General features: G+C 43.7%; 1 protein-coding gene and 1 long non-coding RNA gene across 7 annotated transcripts in view; both read right to left on the reverse strand.

Moving 5' to 3' along the window:
• LOC310690604 (acid-sensing ion channel 2) overlaps positions 1–19738 on the reverse strand; it is a 375157-nt gene that overhangs the window by 235006 nt on the left and 120413 nt on the right. The gene's annotated exons all lie outside the window — the stretch shown is intronic.
• On the reverse strand, positions 720–3726 carry LOC310690843. 2 transcript variants are annotated; one of them, XR_014518196.1, is made up of 3 exons: positions 3458–3726; positions 2833–2903; positions 720–827 (listed from the first exon to the last, which is right to left on the reverse strand). It is a non-coding gene; the product is annotated as an uncharacterized lncRNA (long non-coding RNA). The 2 variants fall into 2 exon arrangements; XR_014518197.1 differs by lacking the exon at positions 3458–3726 and adding an exon at positions 3016–3447.

The following is a 19738-nucleotide window of genomic DNA, read 5'->3' on the forward strand; positions in this document are numbered from 1 at the left end:
GGTTCCTAATAATGAACTGCCCCACCAACCCCAGTCTACATTCCCATATCCCTGCTTACCACCATCCCAAGGAGTGGAGCTGCCTGCCAGCGTCAGCCTCCTTATTCTCAGTGTTGCTGTTTCAGAACACAGCATGGGATGGGGACTGAACTAGAACCAGTTGGCTTCCACCTGTCATTACTCTGGCTCCACCTACTGTTGACCTCCCTACCTTACACCCTACTAACCCCAATAGGTACCAGCAACTACTACAATGCACACTGGGGTTTCCCCATTTCCTGCCGTTTGTAATTTGTTTGTACAAGGCACTTATTTGTATTCGTGTTTGATAGCAGTACCTATCCCTTTTCTTTCTTCCATCCTCTCTCCACCCGGTCTCCAACTGTGTCTTCCTCTGTAAAAATGCAGTTAGTAAACTCAGTGATATAAACAGAAAGACAGTGTGTAGATTTGGGAGGTGGGCTAGATAGGTTTTTTTGATCTTGTCTAGCTTTATGATTCTGCATTTGAGGGCTTGAGCCCCGGCATTGGGGTGGGTGAGTGGGTGGGGAGAAGGATTACAGCCTTGGTGAGATCCCTGATCAAATTAAGCCCTCTGGAGAAAGGCATCCTGATTCACAAAGAAGGAATGAAGATCAACATTTTCTGTTCTGGCTTTCCCCGAACTGACACCACAAGAGAGGGAGGGAAGGAGTGGGGAAGAAGAAAAAGAGGAGGAGGAGCTGAATTCATTTTCTTATGTCTCAGAGATGGGCCTGTGGGTAAGACTGACAGCTTTAATCTTCTCTTTTCTCTTCACTGCCTTCGTTTTCTTGCCCTCTTTTTCACTGGGGATAAAATAGGATTAGAAGTTGCTGTGAAATCTCGCAAAAAAAGGGAAGAAAAGGGCTGTTGGCGGGATGGACCAGGAAAGCACAAGCAAGCTTCACATTGTTGATTGCAACAACATCTGCAGAATGGATAATGTGGGTGAGGGTGGTTGGCTCCCTAATATTCAGGTTTCTCTAGTGGGGAGGGAGGGGTTCGCTACCACACTACTACTGTGCCAAGTAGGGTGAAAGCAGATCCACTAGACTAGTCGGGATGCTTGGCATTTCTGTGCATGTTTAATTGCTTCCAACCTAGCAGTACAGTGCCTGGGTTAAGTTTAAACCCTGGACTGAACTGATGGGGAAAACCCACTCTGTAGATGGTTAGGTACAGTATTTCACTTCTTCAAATGGCCTGACAAGGATCCACACGCCACAAAGGTTCACAGCCACACCATACTTGTAAAGCACTTGAACAACCCAAATAATCCTGGGAACTGTAGTTTGTTAAGAGTGCTGGGAATTGTAGCTCTGTGAGGGGTCTCATCTGCATTTTATTAAGTGTCTCCAGGGCTCCGTCCAAGTCACTGTCCATAACCTCCAAAGCCCTATACAGCTTGAACTCTTTTTTCTTCCCTTTCTCCAGTTGCAGCCTTGGGAATTGATTATGTATTCCCTACTATAATGGTATTTATATATTTGTTTTGATTTTTCATGTTGTAGATGTATTGTGTTATGGAGTACATAGGTGTTGTATGTTATAATCCACTCTAGGTCTTCTGACAAAGGATGATATACCTACATAATCACAATCTTCCCAGCTCACCCCCACAACTGTGGCACCCTGCCATTTTAAACAATAAGCACCTATCTGGCTCTCAATCTACATGGATAGATAGATAGGCAGGCAGGCAGGCAGGCAGATAAGCATCAATTTGATGGGTGGGAGAGGAGTACTTTTGGCAGGAAGGAAGGGGTCCCTCTTCTCATCCTCTACATTCCAGCTGTGCCTTCCTTGCCCCCATGCTCAGAATTTTTCCTCTCCTGCTCCCATGAGCAGCTCACATCCTGCATCCTGCATTGAGGAGGATGTTCCTGTTAGCACCAAGGGCAGTGAATTATGTCACCACATAAGGTGACTGAGCAGGAGGGAAATGGCAGCAACAGCACCTCTAGCAGGGACACCCTTAGGGCGTAATCAGCAACTGATTCATAGGAAGGATAGTCGAAGGAGAGGAGGAGGGCAGTGTCAGTCAGTCCAAATGCTGCAGACGCTACTACTTTCCTACACTTCGCTTGCTTGCTGGCTGGCTGGCTGGCTGGCTTGCTTGCTTGCTTGCTTGCTTGCTTGCTTGCTTGCTTGCTTGCTTGCTTATTTGTTTCTCTATTTGGAGGTAAGTTTTTTTTATCCAGATCTTCAGCCAAAAAAAAAAAAAAAGGCTGCCAGATATATTTTTGCAAATAAGATCACATCCTGTTGAAAGCAGTCTTATTCACATTAGCACTCATGGAGAATCCTAGGAACTGTTATTTGTTAAAGGTGCTGGGAATGGTAGGTCTGTGAGTTCAGCACCCTTAACAAAGTACAGTTCCCAGGATTCTTGGGGGATGGGAAGCCATGCCTATTAAAGTGGTATAAAAGTGAATCGTAGAATTGTAGATTTGGAAGGGATCCCAAGGGTCATTTAGTTCAACCCCCTGCAATCCAGGTATGTCAACTAACGCATCCATGACAGATGGCCATCCAATCTCTGCGTAATACAGGCTTTCAATATGTGGTATAGATGTGATCTATTATGCAATATATATTGCATCACTGAATTCAAAATGTGTTCTGCCAGCCCTGCTGCATTTGGAGCAACACTTGCTCATTTTGCTGAGTGCGGTCATCGACGTCTGTCTCAAAGCCCTACCCTGAAGGCACCACGGCTACCTAGACCATTTTCATCAGTGATGCCCTGAATGGCTTCTGGTCTCTGGCACACCCATCTCCTAAGCTAAAAAGGGGGAGATTTGCATTTACTTGTCCTGACTCCTGGCCCTGAAGTTCTTCCCCTCTCCCTATTGACCTTGCTACTTGATCCAGGGTGAAATCTAAAGCCACAAAACCCAGGATAGAGACTGTTAACATGTTCACTCATGCCAGGCACATCCACATCCAATATATGGTAAAAGCAAACTCATTACAATGCTTCATAATAACTACCATGCTTGAAGGTTTGTGCTTGTAGATGTATATCATACTGCGTTGTGCTTGTAGATTTATATCTTTCTTTTGTTAGGGTGTTTGTAAATTCTTAATCCAGCAATCTTCTATTTTGCTTAGCTTGCTGGTACAGGAGTTGGCATCCTGGAAGGTCTTGCTTGGGAAAATATTGCTTAGGTTTTGAAAAGCTGCCCTGAAGTTGCTGGCAAAGGAGGAACTAAAGTATTTCAAGGAGCTTGGATTTGCTACATAGCCGCTCAGGCTTTTGAAAGCTTACCTTAATTAATTAATGACCTAGCTTAGAAAACTTTTGTGAACATGAAAGCAATTGAAAGGAACATCTCCATCTATGGGATCAGATCCTAAAGTGGAAAGGAAGGACAGTGGATTTTGTGTAAATAGGTAACTTTAATATGCAAGATGGCAAAGAGCAATTTCTCACTTGCAGGATAGCCCCTGCGTTCTACCAAGTTTGCTTTATCCGGCTCCTGAAAATGAATGCAGAATTAGAGTCTTTCTCAATGAAGTCTTTCTAAATGATCAGTGTATAGGTCAAAAAATATGTAGCTGCTGCTCCTTTGTGATGTGAGCTGCATGCATCTTCGCATACTTTTGCTTCAAGGATACTGCAAGGATTCCTTAGCCCTCAAAAGGAAACATATTGTTCTGAGGAGAATTCAATTATTTCTCTAACTAGTGGGGACATTGCAACATGGGATGCTGTGTTGAATACTGGGGTTTGCACACATGTCACAGGCACCTATTGAACAGTGCCTGTGGCATCGCCAGTGACATAACTCTCCATACCTTGTGCCAGTGATTGGCTTGAAAAGAAGTGGGTCTGAAGCTGACTAGAGCCCTATTCCCACTTTACTCATGTGTGGGGTATTAGTGTGCATACTTTGAAGTAGGACCACACTTTTAGACCCACCCTTGACAACATGTATTCTCCTGCTACAACCGTGTGTTATGTGCAGTTGTCTGTAGAGAACTCTGAGGGCGCAATCTGCTGTTGACATTTAGGAGCTCTGCATGATGGGGACATCCAGTTTTGGAGGAATCCAGGTTGTATGGAGCCCCCCTACATGAACAATTGCACACAACATGTGCTGCTGCAGAGAGAAGATACACTAGGGGCAGGACAAAAACTGCAGCCCAGCTCCAAGGTAAACATGGCAATGCTCTACATGTGAATAATGTGAGAACAGGGCTTTTGTCTCAAGACAAAGTGTGGAGAAGCTCCTTGACAGCTTCAATGCCAACAGTCTGAAACAGGATTAGTAACTTGGAGACCTCTAGATGTTGGTAGACTACAACTCACATCATCCTTGATCATTGGTTATGCTGGCAAGAGTTGATGGGGATTGCAGGGCATGACTCTGGTCTAAGGCCTGATCTACACACACAACAGAATGAGGCTCTAACTGCTTAAAATAAGCATACTAAGGCTCAAGCTTACCTAGAAGTTGTACTCCTGAAATTAAGATCTATAGAGGCTGCACAGTAGCGGCACAGGACACTCAGTACATTCTTAGACACACTCTTGACATATGTGTTCCTGAGCTAAACAGGTTCTGGTGCTATACATCACTGAAAGTCAAAATATTACCTCATACATTTCCCCCCTCACCAAAAAACAAAATTTTAAAAATTATTTGATCATCCTCTCTTCTCCCCAAACATGGTGATGAGAGATTAATATTCCAATTAGAAATGCAATATCAATGGAGGAGATTCACATATACATGTGGAAGTGGAAGTTTTCAGCAGTGTGGACTGACTAGCACCTGCCTACAAGCCTCTAACATGCCCTAACAAAGGACCTTTCAGTTTTCATCCAGATCAGATGGGTTCAGACCATTCACCCACAGGACAGTTCCTGGCATTTCAAAATTGATCGCCTGCTGTTTGCAGACAAATTAGAAGGGTAATCGACGAACAAAAGGAATGCCAATGAGCTCAGCATAAACACTCAGCTCTTTTCAGGCTTGGATAGATCTGTTCACAACCCATTTCTGCTGAAATATTTTTAACCCAAGGTGGTTCCATTCACTTCAATGGAACACTGGTGTTTTAAAGATCAAGAGTTTTGGCTCAACTGGGTTGTGGACGGGCTGGATGGGTGTTAATCAGGACCAGCAAAAGATGTTTTGGTGCCTGTCAAGTCTGCCATACAGAGGATATTTTTTCCTCTGCAAGCCTCCAAGTTCTATTATCCTCGTTTTCAGCTCCCAGGAAAACTGTTTCCAGAAGGAAGTGCTCTACAGGTCAGAACTGTCTCCTGTCTCACTGTCAATAACAGTGTTTAAAACCTCCAAGCTGGGTGGATCATGATACCCTGCCTCATGGTAGGGGCTGCTTCAAGAATGGAAGTGGATCTCTTATTTGTATAACCAATGGACTTTAGGGCTGGGATTTGGACAGGGAGATCATCAGGCAACATTGTCTTTGTAGACTTGCTTAACTTTTCTTCCCTAAATAGCATTACACCTCCATACTGATTTGTTTGCTGATTTGGAATCCCTCCCATCACTCCATCTGCCAAAATGGAAGGGTGAAATTCAGTCCCAGACTCTTCAGAGGCAGATATCAGAAGCAGAATTTAGTCCCACACCTCCTGTATCCCATAGAGGTATGCAGAGGCTTAGCAATGAGAACTGAAATGGACACCATCTTCTTAGCCCTTCATCCATAACATTCCTTCTCTCCCACCAATAGTTCTGTGAATATATTAATGCCAAAATAAATCTTTCACCTGCTCTAATCCTCCCCAGAACCCACCACTGCCGATTGTGCTGTCAGTCACATGTTATAAGTTTTGTATTTGATATCTGGCATTCTCCATTCAAGAACTGACATTTGACAGAAGGTAGCTGTGCTGTCATTTCAATACACCTCTATCAAACTGCTTCCCTAATTGGCAGGTGAAAGCTGAGTTTTAGGAGGCTAAAAGACTGAGGCCTGGAGGAACTGCAATTCCCCCACATCTTTGCTGTATGAAAAATCACAATTCAAAAGTAACACATGGGGGGGGGGAGGACATAGCCTTTCTAGGATGTCTGAGCATTGGGGCAAAGTACAATAAAACACAGTTCTACGACACTGAGAAAGTAGCCAGTCTAGGAATCCTGCGAGGCCCATACTCTATGGCAAAAGCCTCAGGTATGTGCAGTGCATGTGATGCCTGCATTTTTCCCCCTCATTATGCACTCTGGGTGCCCTTTATCCCTAAAGTGCAAGGTCTGGAGCAAAGAAGAGTCTTCCACGAGTGGCACATATTATAAGAATTCTAAGGTGTCAGAAATAAAATGAATGCTCATAAGTGCACAAGGTAAACACGCAGACATAAGTACCTGAACCACGTGTCTGAAACAGTACAGGAGAGCAATCCTCAAAGGGTTTCAACAGATAATTGGACACTGCTATCCCAATAGCCTATTGAGGGTGAAAGAGGAGAGCGCAAAATATGGTCTGAAGCTCAACATCAAAAAAACGAAGATTATGGCCACTGGTCCCATCACCTCCTGGCAAATAGAAGGGGAAGAAATGGAGGCAGTGAGAGATTTTACTTTCTTGGGCTCCATGATCACTGCAGATGGTGACAGCAGCCACGAAATTAAAAGACGCCTGCTTCTTGGGAGAAAAGCAATGACAAACCTAGATAGCATCTTAAAAAGTAGAGACATCACCTTGCCAACAAAGGTCCGTATAGTAAATGCTATGGTTTTCCAAGTAGTGATGTATGGAAGTGAGAGCTGGACCATAAAGAAGGCTGATCACCGAAGAATGGATGCTTTTGAATTATGGTGCTGGAGGAGACTCTTGAGAGTCCCATGGACTGCAAGAAGAACAAACCTATCCATTCTTAAGGAAATCAGCCCCGAGTGCTCACTGGAAGGACAGATCATGAAGCTGAGGCTCCAATACTTTGGCCACCTCATGAGAAGAGAAGACTCCCTGGAAAATACGCTGATGTTGGGAAAGATGGAGGGCACAAGGAGAAGGGGACGACAGAGGACGAGATGGTTGGATAGTGTTCTCGAAGCTACCAGCATGAGTTTGACCAAACTGCGGAAGGCAGTGGAAGATAGGAGTGCCTGGTGTGCTCTGGTCCATGGGGTCACGAAGAGTCGGACACGACTAAATGACTAAACAACAACATCCCAATAGCCATCCCTGAGCAACCAGACTCCATTCCCTAAGGGCCAAACTACCAATGAAATTATTCTTACAATCAGCAGCTTTGTGAAATTTTTTCAAACAAGTAAACAGCAAGGGAGGGGTATGGGTGTGCATGTGGGTGTGGGTGGCTGTGCATTCTGGATCTTGACCATAATAGAGGACAGAACGGGGGGAGCATTGCCACCATTGTCATGATCTCAGTCCAGTGCTGGGTATTGTCCATCATCCCACCTGCTATTTATATCAGGAGCAAAGACCCTCATTCAGCCTCAGGAGAGCAGGCAATCCTACTACCTCTGTACTTTCAATAGCTAATGTGGCAGTAAACAAAGTTCAACAGGAACAGGTTTTTCCATACATGGAGAGGCAGCCACCCCTACTGAATTTCTGCCTTTTACTCAGCTATAAATGAGACAGAAGCCGTACTGAAGGGAAAGATGGTAACCTGCCTGAGTACGCTTTGACCAATCAGTCTCTCACAACAGCCATATCCCACTTTGCAAAGTTGTTAATGAAAGTAAAGAACAGAACGGCACTTTGTGTGTGGAAGAATGCCGAGGAACTTGTAAAAACAATTTATTATATGTTCCTCATTTCTGTTGCTTCTATCCCATAGCCACAGCAGGAGGCTCTTTAATTACAGGGATTAAAGTCATCGCTGAGAACGCAACTGCTAATCAAACACTAAACAATATTAATGAGCCTGGCAAGATGCCCAGAATGCGGTTTAAACTGAAGGGTAGTGGGGCAGTTTCTACCAGGGGGCCTGGAATTAAATATGGCAGCTGAATGAACTGGCTTCCTGTCTCTGTGAGTACTCTGTGTGGGAAACTGTAGTCAAATATAACTAGCAAGCTTGGGGCTAGTTAATGCATGAAAGGGTTAAGACCACAGAATTGTATTCCTAGACTCAGGTCATGACCCCTCACCTCTGATGAAGAAGGAAGTGAAGCTTCTTTCTTCATTCTCTTCCACCATATGAAACCACTCAGGCAACACGCCTGGGCTTGACTGCTTCAAACCCAGACTGTGTGGTCAAAAATATTTTTCTGTATTTTGTAAACTCAATATTTCTACCTATTTTCTTCTTGCTGCTACATGGAATAATGTATCAATCAGACCTTTGAAGTTTGTAAGGACAGTAAAGCATTTCAACTTACTAAATGGTGTGGTCTATTCATTGCAGGAGGGATAGAAGGGAAGTGGTGTAAGAAGACTGGAATGGGATATTTGAAAGGTCTAACAGCCTATTATTCTCATACTTCTAGGGACCCTCACTTGCTGGAGTGTGTGTTTAGCCCCAAGCTTTGGATCTAGGGATCCAGTCAATTCTTTTATTTATTACCCCACATGGGTGATCTATATCTGTTTTTCTCCCCACACTCCGTCCATTGACTCTTATAGCTGTATTGTAAATCTAAGACTGACCTGCCCAATGGTGTTGCATTCCTGGGATTGTGATATTTCAGAACCCAGGAATGTGTATTTGGAATGTTCTCTCATGTTTAAAAAACAACAGCAAACCCAGGCTAATCTACAAGCCTTATTCCTGAAACGTTAGCATTCCGTGGGCAGGGAATTTTTACTGTGTGGAGGAACCAAATGCGCAGAACCCATTCACTCTCTGAAATGGTATCACCCCAGTAGAAAGGTTGTATGTACCATGTGCTCTTTCTGAACATGTAGCTTGACCTTAAGACTTGCTGTGCCAGGGAATAGAAACAGGGGCTTGATTTTCCACAAATGCAACTCTTTGATTTTGAAATTAAATGTATTATATTTGCTTTACTTTTATCATGGGTCAACCAACAGGGACTTGTGGGCTAATAGGAAGAGGCCAAGAAATCAAATCCCCCTTTTTGATATTAACAAATGATGGCAGGCAAGCAGGATCTTTGAGCAGCAGTCTCCTGGTATCAACAAGGTCTTGCTCCTTGCAGCTGTACTGTTTTGCCTGTTTCATTCTACCTTGAATTGTGCAGGGGAAGGAAGCAGGGATGAAAGCTGTAAGGTGGATCTTAACATGAACCTGGGCTGCTCTTTCCCCTAAAACCCGTCCATGTTGCAACTCTATCCTAGAAACATGAAAACTTTCTACAGACCAGAGTGTCTCTAAGTATGTTCTGTCTTTCTTTCATTGTGGTCAACCAAATGACCAATTTGCCTACTGTACTTAGGAGAGATGCATCTAACCCAGGGTTGGCTAACCTGTGGCCCTCTAGATGTCGTTGGACTACAACTCCCATCATCCTTGACCCCGGCTATGCTGGCTGGGGCTAATGGAGTCTGACACCTGTTCTAGCCCCAGGAGTGTGTGTGTGTATGAATCAGGACTGAACCCCATCACCCCCTTTAGAAATTAAATAGTGCTGTGCAGTGGGAAAGGTGATTGGGCTGTTTAAAAACTGTGCAGCACATTCTCTCCTTGCTGTGCAATCAGGAGGTATCTTGTTCAAGCCCTGAGGTGCCTACAATTCACAGCAAACCAATTCAGCCAAGTGCCAGAATTTCAGATTTGCAGCGCAGACCATGCCAGGTTCCTACATGTCCCTCTGCAACACTTGGGCCTTCTGACCACAAACATCCTTTAGTTCGCTTGTAGAGCTGGGAGGGATTAAAGGAGATAAGAATGTAAGAACTGCTGTGCTGGAGAAATCAAAAGCTCCATCTAACCCAGCACTCAGTCCCCAGCAGTAGCCAGTCACGAGCCAATGAGAAGTTCACAAGAAAAGCCTGATGGAGAAAACCACTCTCTTTCCCACCCCCATTTATCCTGAGCATCTGTTCATCAGAAGTATTCAGCCTCTGAGCCTGGACAGTCTATTCTTAGCTATTATGGCTAATAGCTATTACTAGACATATCCTACATGAATCTGTCCAATCCTTTTAAAAGCCATCTGTGCTTATGGCAATGAATGCTGCAACTTTGTTGTGTGTTGCGTGGGTGGGGGGGAAATATTGCCTTTTGTTTGTCCTGTACCTGCTGCCAATCCATATCACTGGAAGGGTTTGAGTTTTAGCACTTTAAGAGAGACTTTCACTTTTGAGGACGGAGTGGCCAGACTCTAAATGAGGCCGCACCACGGACTTACATAATCACACCTAATACTTGCCTCTTTATTTTGAGTTCCTTCCCTAATCTTTCATACTGAAATGGATTTGCCTTTTGAACTGCTGCAGCGTCCAGAGCTAATGTTCCTGGTAAGATTTTTACAGTGGCACCTCTGCTCCCACACTGCCTCTGCTCTGCTTGAATATTTATGCCACCAGGGGTGCATTCAGACATGGTGAATATTATGTTAGTCTTCCTGATTTTAATGCCAGTGGTTCTGTCCTGTTCCTTTCACACTGCCTGTACCTGTTGCATTATGGAGCTGTGGCTTTCTGACCAACATATTGGCATGTCACACTAAATTTAATTCACACCAAAGGACATTGTTGGACAACATCCTTAATCCCTCACCCTTTCCACTTCTGTTTCCCCATGAAAACAGAATCATATGCTGGTATACCACATCATATTTCATCAATTCACTTCTGAAATTTTCTGGGTGGATAGGGGTGCAAGCAGATTATTTCTGGAAACAATTAACATGGAATGAGTGCTAAGTTTCAACTATATTCCACTATATTTCCAGCTTTTACATTGTGTGAAAGCTAAAATATAATACAGAAATTATCAGTTAGTAAAACAGAATTACCATGCGAATGCAGCTGAAGGATCTTTAAATGTATAGTGTGGACATTGGCAAATTGGGTGAGATTTTGCAGGATCCAGGTAAAAGTTGCACAGTTCAGCTTTTTGGGAATTTATCATTTTTTAAATCAGAGGCTCTGCACACATCAGGCACATTCAAAGCACACACAGCCAAGAATTCTGGGAACAGCACTTTACAGATTACAATTCCCAGAATCCTTAGGAAGCTACAATTCCCTGGATTCATGGCAGGAGGGGAGCTTGAATGTGCTTTCAAAGTATGGTATATATGTGGCCAAAGATCAAACGCAGATCAAATTTTGAAACCATGTGAGCTGTTGTGCAAATTTGCGTAATTGCAAGAATTAGCTTTGTTGTTACCATATTTGGACTACCTTGTTGCAAAACAATGATTTATTTAAAAATCCACCATATTGTATATTTACAAGGATTTGCAATGGTTAAAGCAGCAACTTCAGCACCCCTGCATCCTGCACAAGACTTAGCACATATTCGGCACAGTATGAATGCTAACTAGGCACATGGGAGACCTAATGAAGAATGCTATTCTGCAGGTCCCTTTGCTTATTCTGAGTGGCGGGCTTCAACAGGAAAATCCAGTTACCATTCTGAAGTTGCACAAGGTTTGGCTTGCATGTCAGCTTATTAATTATCAATTTCTCACTGTCAAATGACCCCCTTTCACACATGTGCGTTTTGTTCGCAGTTGCAGCACATAATGGGTTTTGCTGTTCTGAGGCTGCGTAAGCAGTCAGCTGTCCTCAGACGTGTGTGTTTTGGTGATGACAAGATCACCCTGTGAGAAGAAACAGGAAAGGAAGGCAGGCAAAAAGTACCTCCTGCTTCAGTGGAACTGTCCTGTCTCTGTGAGAAAGAGCAGGAGAGTGAGGGAGGTGAGTGAAGCCAAAGAGCCAGCAGAAGGGTCATCACAGTCTGCTCTTGCTTCAGCTGACTGTCTCCTTTCCCCACAAGACCATCTCCCAGCAACTGCCCTGTGCAAAGGAATATCAGATGTGGGCTTCTGCTCCAGTGGGACTAGTCTTTTTTTAAGGTGTGTGGTTCTTTCTTTATCCATTTTATATAATAAATCTTCCAAGTCTGAGAGTGGGATAAAAGCCTATTAAATAAATAAATAAACAAACAAATATAGATTTACACAATAAAGCATTAAAACACCATGAGATCGGTTGGTTTGGCTACTGGACAGGCATATATAGCTTTCACAAGAATGTAGATGGTTAGGCACAAGAGAGTTGGAATATCACGAGTTCCCTGCAGATTTCTTAGGAATACATAATTCATGTTCATGTAAGTGTGATTCATTGAAAGCACTGTGGAATTGAGGCATGAATACCAGAATTTTTGGATCAGCATTCAGAAGTGAAGAGTCTCAGTATTCAACCAGGCAGGTGTGAGGGTGGAAGTTTCTGAATTATGGGAGCAAACTAAAAGAAGTAATAGGAAGAGAGCAGTCTTGACATGAAACTGCAATGGCTTTTGACCAATGTATAGTTGAACAATGGGGTTAGAGAACAAAGTTGCCCAGCATCTCTTTCCAACCACTGAGACAAGTCCCAATAAACATTATACCCAAAATGGGACTTTTGAGAAACACGAAGAAAGCATCAGCATGTTTGGAAGAACCCCAAAGTTTGCAGAAGCAGAAAAATACTAAAGAGACAAAAACCCCACCCCTTCTCCAAACAGCCCAATACAAACTGAGTATTCTCAGTATCCATGGAAGGACTGTTGGCATATCATAAAAAAGAAAACCACTGGGGAAATGGAATGGAATACCCTGAAAGAAGGTGTGACTAGCTGGCTGGCTTGAACACCCAAAAGAACTCCATACTGCAACCATTTGTTCCAGGTCCCATTAGTAATTGTTCCTATATTGCAGATGGAGGCTGAGAGAACAGCAACTTGAACAAGGTCACTTCCTGTTGGTAGGATCCACACTAGCTGATTTCAGTGGGATCACAGCATGACTAACACAACTCAACTTCAGGTATTCAAAATCAGAAGTAGGTATACCTGTAATGGTGACCTGTGGGGATGAGAATGGCTAGCTTTGCTCCCTCTTTGCCATTCCTGTAGCCCTCCATTAATTGTAGGGTGAACTTGTGAATTGTATTCCTAGAGGCTCCCTAACCATTTTCAAACCCTAGAAAATCAGGATTCTAAAATGTGCATAAGTACAGGATGCACCTTCTATACTCACGGAGTGGGGAGGATATGGTGACTGGGGTGGTGTGGGAGCTATTGAACTTGTCCCCCCAAGGTTACCCTTCCCCTTGCATATTTAACTCCAATTCAAAACAACTGAAGGTTGTTGTTGTTTTAAGGGATTCAACACTATGTGAAATTCAAACCAGATACTTTCTAGCTATCAGATCACAGCCCTTATAGGCTCCTCCAGACAACCTCTTTATTGAGCATTCATCCTGATTTGCTTGTACAAAGCTTACATGAAAGTTAGACTATGTCCAGTCTTTATTGAGCATTTGTTCTGATTTATTTGTGGGTGGTTATACAACAATGAGCATTCTTCCTGATTGGCTTGTGTGGTGGCTATACATCTTCCTATTAATCATTCATTGATCTCACCTTTTTCAATACCCTATCCCCTATCACTTTCCTAACCATGAAAAGTCAGTTTTGTGCATGTATAATGTGGATTTGTTGTTCAAGGGCAACAGAGCACTTTAATCCACTTTAACTGCACAAAGCCAAATTTACAGAATGCCCATCAATTTCTCCTGCAAATATTGACAGTCTGGATGCAACCTATTGACAGCTGTCAGGCATGTCTTCTGAGGATAATATTGAGCTAGACCTTCTTCCTTGACATGCTCTTCAACCTCATAACTGAGCAGGGATCCCTTCAATCAAAATCCAGACCCTCCCTGTCCGCTTCCTCAATCTAAAGCACTGAGCCCCTTGGGTTTGCTGATTGGAAGGTCAGTGGTTCGAATCTGTGTGACGGGGTGAGCTCCTGTTGCTCTCTCCCAGCTTCTGCCAACCTAGCAGTTCAAAAGCATACCAGTGCAAGTAGATAATAAGTACTGCTGCAGTGGGAAGATAAATGGTGTTTCCATGTGCTCTGGCTTCTGTCATGGTATTCTGTTGTGCCAGAATGTTTAGTCATGCTGGCCACATGACCCAGACAAACAGCAGCTCCCTTGGCTCATTGGCTCTGGCTCCACCTACTGTTAGCCCCCTATCTTACACCCTTCGAGCCGCTACTGCTGCCTCTCCCCCACAAGGGAGTTTTGATGCTAAGTGGCGTACTGAACTCCCATCCTCTAAAAGCACAAGACAAACATTGTACCATATCAGGCCAGGCCCCTTATGCCTTCAAGCCTTTCCTTCCATTTGTTGCAAAATTAAAGAAGTGCCAAAACTAACATTCCCAACCTTGTAGAATTGTGGACACAAAAAGTCCATTAATCCTGAAGTACTCCAAAAGACATTATTTTTAGAAAATCATTTTCTTTTCTTTTCTTTTTTTTGTTCCCTTCATTCCCAGCAGGCAGTGAGAGGAAAGTCTTGTTCAGGCTGATAGCTTGTGTCAGCTGTAGTGACTCAGGAAGGCAGGCGGATGTCTGCTAAATGCTGCAGGGCTTGGGGTTTGCTCCAAGCAGAGGCAGGGACTGTGCAATGCAGGAGGTGAATAAATAATTCAGGGTTTAAGAAAACAGGATTTGCCATGTTCCTCCAGACCAAAGAGCCATCTAAGCTCAGCAGTCCATCTCTGACACTGGCAAGCCAGGTACCTGAGGCTGAGCAAAGTAAACAAGCAAGGCTTGATGGATGGTGAGATCTATCCCTTGTTAGCAGCACCTGGTAGTCAGAGGCCTCAGAACATGGTGGTTCTGACTCTGTATGGCTTCCTGGGAAACCTTCTGCAGGCCACATGCAAATGGTGAGTGGAACTACAGGGGGAAGTGGACAGGACAATGAATGTAAAGTTTACTTGTGTACAGTAAGCTGGATTTGCTCACCTCTCTAGCCTCCATCCAGACAAACAAGAAGCACTGTTAGAGTTCAAGGGCACATCCCAACAAGGTAAAAAGTTCAAAGAGGGTGCAAAGCAGGGTCAGTGAGGGGTATGGCCTGGAAAAAAAATCCAAAGGGCCAGACAGAGAGGCCTGAAGGGCCACATTTGCACACACACCCAAACTGAGGTTCCTCACCCCTGCTAAAACGGAGCTTTTTCTAACCATTTCCTCTAAGGGTTGCTAATGGAAAGGGTGATTTGGAGGGTCTCTACAACCTCTTCCCTTGCTGTTCCTTAGTCACTCATTAAAGAGAGAGAGAACTCCATTTGGGGCAAAGATGTAGCTCAGTGGTAGAGTTCAATTCCCGGCATCTCCAAGGCAAGGCGGAGAAAGCAGGTCCTCTGCCTGAAATCCTGGAGCGTCCCACCCATTAATGTGCAGACAAGATTGAGATAGATGAGCCCAACAGTCTGAACTGGTATTATGCAGCTTCCTGTGCTCCTATTCATTTGCCAGTTCTCTTAGGATGGTGTGGGGAGGCACACTGCACAGGTTCAGAGGCACTCTCATTTTTAAAAGTTGGCAGGCCTATTGCTATCTTGGAGTGAATAAATAAGAGCCGTTTGCAGTTGCTGCCCTCTGAGCCTCCCTTCCGTACCAGATTCTCTATTCCAATTTTTCCCTTAATGTCTTTCATGATGGCTTAACTAATCTTGCAGCCTGCTTTGCTGCACACAGCTTGGAACAATCGAGCTAATCGCTTCACTGCTGCACATGATATTTTCCCAATCTGATTTCAAAGGAAATGCTATTGATCACTCCTGTCCCGCCAAGACCTCTGGGTGCACTGCTGTACCGGAGAGCTGCTTTGCATTCTGGATGGGCTTGTGCTGCACAGAGTCAGCAAGGAGGGAGAATTAATCCCACCGTGTGCAGAAAAAGTACTGTGGGTTAGCCTGGGTAAACCACAGAGCCAAAACAGATCTTATATTTGAAGGTTGCTTCTTCGCCAGCATTAGGAGCTCCTGGCTCCCAATAATTTACACAACAGATGTAAACATAGGGCTAGCTGTCAGTCTTGTTCCTGCCCACCCCCATGGTTTAGGTAGCCTGTTCCCATCCCTTTTCCACTCTCCTAGTGCATTAAGATACTCAGGTGAGGCTGCAAGAGAGGTGCATTATGCATCTACAAAGGACAGGGTCTTTTCAGTGGTGGTGCCCTAGGTTTGAAACACCCTCTTGGGGGGGAAGAAAGTCTGGTGCCAACATTATATACTCTTCAGCTTCAGGTTAAGGCATCTTTATGTGTGTAGGCTTTCTGAATTCACCGTATTGCCTTAGCTGGTTGATTGTGTTCTTGTTTATTATTTCAAAGATTGTATTAATGTTGTTTTGATTTCCCCCACCACTACGCTGTGTTAATATTAAGTTAACATTTTGTTGCTCTTGTGCCTCTTGCATTTCAGTTCTAAGATTCTGTGAATAAACCCTGTAGAAAAGACCTAGCTGGAAGCCTACCCATGCAGAAGAAGGAAGCCTTAAATCTACTATGTGACAAAACACTGCATCCTAATGTTCTTGTTACAAATATGATTTGAATGAAGGCAAATATTAAAGTATCTATGCTGGCTCAATTGTGTTCACATAATGGGGACAAGGCGTGGGGATTTCAGCAACCTTAATCTCTTTCTTATGGGTTTGGCAGGTAAAACATGCTGTGATTGCTAGGATACTTATCTCCTGCATTGAAGTAGCAGAAACAGGTGGCTATGAGCTGAAGGTCATCTGTGCTGAAGGAGGGCAGCTGGGGGCAGCCTGCACACAGGCTCCCCTTTACAGGCCTGGCATCCTGGACAAATGTCCGTGTTGTCCAACGACCTAGCCAAGAGCTATGTTCTAAATTGCTTGTTCCCCCTTGATAGCAATCATGGCCCTGTTAAGAGTCAGTCCTTTCATTTCAGCTCTTCTTCTAGCAGATTAATTAAGTTTTATTCAAACACTATCTGCTCCGTGCCTTCATTATGGAAGAAATGGCTATCTGGTGGGTCCCCTCGCAATCAATGGCCTTCGGGTAATGTTGCTTAATGGCACTGTGGCCAAGAGAAAATCAATAGCAGACTAATATCTGGTGGGTCCGTGATGAAAGGGAGCAGATGTGAAATTCCAAAGAGCTGAGAAGAGATTTGTAAAAGGAAAGTTCATATGGCTGGGAGAAGATTCCAAATACACTAACATAAGGTTCTAATGGAGTCTGATAAGCAACGAAGAATAGGTTGCATGTTAGGAAAATTAAGGCTGAATTCAAGAAAAGTGTCTTAAGGTCAGGATTAGTCAAACTCAGGCATAGGCAAACTCGGCCCTCCAGATGTTTTGGGACTACAACTCCCATCATGCCTAGCTAACAGGACCAGTGGTCAGGGGTGATGGGAATTGTAGTCCCAAAACATCTGGAGGGCCGGGTTTGCCTATGCCTAGTCAAACTCAATCACCATCATCCATGTGTTTTTTTTAAAAAATAACTTTCACAGAGTTCCATCTCACTTTAGTGCAGCCTTCCCCAACCTGGTGCCCTCCAGATGTTGTCAAGACATCTGGAGGGCACCCAGTTGGGGGGGAATGCTTTAGTGTTGTACCAAGAACCCAGATTGTGCTGTGCCTGATATTGCCAACAGTGTGCCTTTGGGTGCATTAGAATCCTTGAGGACTTATCCTAGCATCCATGAAGCCTCTGAAATCCTGCCCCCTTAGGTCATGAGGTGTTGAGGGTAGCTACATCTCCCCTTCCTTGAAGGGGAATGCTCTTCCCCCACTTCTTCTTACAGTTCTAAGTGGTTTTCAAGACTCAGATTGGCACCCAAGCTGAAGATCAGAGTCTTGAAAAGAACATGGAGGTGAAAGAGGAAGTGCAAAAACATGATGCTTCCTCCTACTTCAGCTTTGTGTGATCACAGCTGAACAGAAATCAGAGCTATCAAGAGGGAGGGAGGAGAGAAAGAAGAGCCAGCTGGGAGGAAAGCAGATAAAATAGGGTGCTGCAGGAGGTGAGGTAAAGAGAGGGGAAGAACAGAGTGTCAGGCGGAGGAGAATGGGAATGTGAGAATGAGTTGCCGGAGTGAGAGAAAACGTATATGTGTGCATGCATGCATGAACAAATGCATGCATGCATGCACGCACATGCACACACACACACACAATGGAAGAAGTAAAATGGATCCTCCTGAAATTGCTTCATTTTTTTCATAGTTTCCACCCTCCCCTGCCAATTGCCAACAGATCAGAGATCACATCTGTCTCCATTGACTGACCTATCAAAATTGTGGATACAATGGTTAACTTCAGTGTCACAAAAAACATGGACTGTTGGGGATCCTCATTCTTTTTAATAGTTTTTTTTGGGGGGGGTTATAAAAAATAACAACCCATTTTTAACAGAAATCCCAAGATACACAATGAAAAGACAGCATAAGATTTCAAAGTCAGATGTCTAAAGCATAGGATATGATTTAACCTAGAACAACAACATCTAGATGTCTATAAAAGTTCTGTGGGAGATTAACAGCCAGACCCTACAAATGCATATTCTTGCTAGTTAGCATGAAAAGGGGCTACCACAGAGCTGTACTGCTGATAGTCAGATACTCAGCCCACAGAAATACAATTGGTAGAGAGGGCTCTGTGTGATGTTATTTCTCCCTCCTCTCTTGGAGAGGATGGAACATAGAGTACTTCCTGTTCTTCTCTCTCTTCCGTTGTCCAGTGTTGGATGCAGATAGGACTCTGCTTGTTTAATCTCAGCCAGGTGCCTGAAGTTGGTTATACTGTAAATATAGGTATTTTGTCTGCATAGTTTTTACCGCTGCCTTTGCTGTGAACCAATGCATGATTATAAAGTACGGTAAGTAAATTTTATTTTTAAACTTGCTTTGCAAGTTGTTGCCTGATTCTTTAAGTGGGATAAGAAGGGAGAAGCCAGTGTACTTTGCAGCTAGACTTGCTCAAAAGGAGGCTTTGCAGCCTAATTGCTATGCATTAATTTTGCTGCGAAGGATGGGACTTTGAAACTTTGTTCAACCCACACATGTGGGAGACTAGAGGGATAAATTTCAAATAATATATCCTCTCTTACCCATTAAAGCCCATCCCACAAGTTCAGAATTGTTTTTCTTATTTGTGTACAAAGAAAATACAACTAGCTAAAGGTCAGAGACACAAAGGCTCATGTACAACTGGCTGGTACTGTTAATAAAACAAAACCTAGATTCTCGTATTTTTTTACATTATATTCTGTCATATAATAGGCCACTTCTGGTTCCAGGGACTAAAGATGTGTTCTTGCGAGTAGTTAGCAGTTTTGTTACTGTCCTATGTAAAAATAATGAAGATCCATGAGGATCTGCAACTTGGATTGATGTTTTTCTGATGCTGACAAGCATTGCATCTTTAATTTTAACTGAGCAGTCTACCAATGTAAAACTCAATTTGATTATGGTTTTAGGAGACTCTATTTAAACCATTCAAATTCAAGAAGATCCATTTTAATTCTACTGGATTTGGAGGAGAGAGACCTGAAGAGGAAGAGAGAGGCTGTATACACACCACACATTTAAAGCGCATGAGTTTCCCCAAAGAACCCAGGATACCGTAGTTTGGTTACAATTCCATGCACCCTTAACAAACCAGTTTCCATGATTCTTTGGGGGAAGCCATGTGCTTTAAATGTGTGGTGTGTGTGAAGATGGGGGAAAGCTATGTAATCTCGCAGTGTTGTAAAGCCCACCCACAACTGGGTCTGGCCTTGTCCACTACACCTAAAGGGAATATG

Source organism: Podarcis liolepis (genome assembly GCF_965112155.1).
Source record: "Podarcis liolepis genome assembly, chromosome: 13".
Classification (NCBI taxonomy): Eukaryota; Metazoa; Chordata; class Lepidosauria; order Squamata; family Lacertidae; genus Podarcis; species Podarcis liolepis.